General features: G+C 39.8%; 1 pseudogene; it reads left to right on the forward strand.

The window, feature by feature from the left end:
* Positions 1-1745, forward strand: part of LOC102843593 — a 23770-nt pseudogene extending 22025 nt beyond the window's left edge.

The following is a 1745-nucleotide window of genomic DNA, read 5'->3' on the forward strand; positions in this document are numbered from 1 at the left end:
TTCCCCCCCCCTTGAAAGTCTGTTTTAATTGTCCAATTGCCACAGTGCTTGTCAAAGCCAGTTCTGATTAATCTCTTTTGTCAGTGTGTCCTTTACCATTCCCTATCTCTCCTCCCTGAGAGAGACTTCACCCTGATTCAGAAGGAAAAGGAGACTTTTATTTATACATTTATTCAGTACGTATTGCTGGCTTCCTTGGTTGGAGACGCTATATTAGGTACCATGTCTTTAATCTCTCAAAACACTGCTTTATAGAGGCTGGTTTAAAGAATTTAGTCTGAAGTGCCAGGAGATAATAAAGTATTTGAATTCTGATATCAATGTGTTCTACAACATTGTCCTACTTTTAGCTTTCAGTTGCAGTGAGTTTACCCACCAGGATACAGTCAATCTAATGTTTGTCCTGTGTTTGAAAATTAGAAAGAGACTATTAAAAGTTTGATAGGTGCCGTTGAGTGGATTACAACTCATAGTGAATTTATGAGCAATGGATCTGAACCTTGGCCTATCCTGTGCCATCCTCATCATCTCTAATGTACTTGAGTCCATTGTTACAGCCACTGTGTCAGTCTATCTTGCTGAGGGTCTTCCTCTGACCCTTTACCTTTCTAAGCATGATATTTTTTTCCAAGGACTGCCTCATCCTAACAACATGGCCAAAATATGTGAGAAAAAGCAACACAATCCTTGCCTCCAAGGAGCACCCTGGTTGCACTTTTTCTAAGACATGTCTGTTTGTTCTTTGTCATCCCATGGGATATTCAGTACTCTTCTCCAACACCACAGTTCAAAGGTATCGATTCTGCTTCTGTCTTCTTTGTTTGGGTGGCAGTTTCTAATTATAGATTTAACCTGAACACAATTAAGTATTTTAGGATTGCCATTCTTAATGTTGGTAATAATTTGTTATGATCCACACAGTCAAATGCCTTTGCATAGTCAATAAGACAGATGAAAGTATCTTTCTGGCATATTCTGCTTTCAGCTGCGATCCATCTGACATGAGCAATGATGCTAACATTTTGAAAATGCAAAGCTTAGAGAGTCTGTTTTCTAAGAAGAGTTCACAACTCTGATCTTCAAAGTTTTATTTAACACTTTTGAGCCTTGCTTGATTGTAGTCTTGTTGTTGTTGTTATGTGCCGTTGAGTCGCCTGCGACTCATAGCGACCCTATGTTTCTAAATAGCGACCCTATGTTTCTAATTATAAGATTGTAGTCTTACAAGAGTAAATGTACATAAAAGTACCATAAAAAAGAGCTTTGGTGGCATAGTCTGTAGGGAGTTACTCTGATAACCCCAAAGTGTTGTCTATGGTTAGGTTCTGCCTGCAGCTCGGTGGGAGAAAGATGGGCCGTCTCCTCCGTGTGCTTTACAGCCTTCTAAAACCTGCTGGAATGTCAGCTATGAGTAGGTTCCTTGGATGGCAATGAGGTTTTTTTATTTTAATAGAATACGTTGTTGTTGTTAGGTGCCGTTGAGCTGTAGACAACTCACAGCGACTCTATATGCACGGAAGGCCTGAGCACTGTTCATAGAGTTTCCAGAGGCATAATATTTTGAGACAAGAGAGATAGTGACAAGTATTGGATAATGGTAATGCTGATGTCAGTAGGTTTGAATTAGTTGTCCTGTTACTTTATCTGAAAATGAGAGTGTGGGGCCATGATGTGTTCGAAGAGCTCTAAAATTGAGGCTGCGCTCATGTAGTTGCCTAATTATCCCACTAGGTGGCAAAAAGTAG

Source organism: Elephantulus edwardii, unplaced genomic scaffold (assembly GCF_000299155.1).
Source record: "Elephantulus edwardii isolate Elephantulus edwardi_28Jun2011 unplaced genomic scaffold, EleEdw1.0 scaffold00184, whole genome shotgun sequence".
NCBI classification, from domain to species: domain Eukaryota; kingdom Metazoa; phylum Chordata; class Mammalia; order Macroscelidea; family Macroscelididae; genus Elephantulus; species Elephantulus edwardii.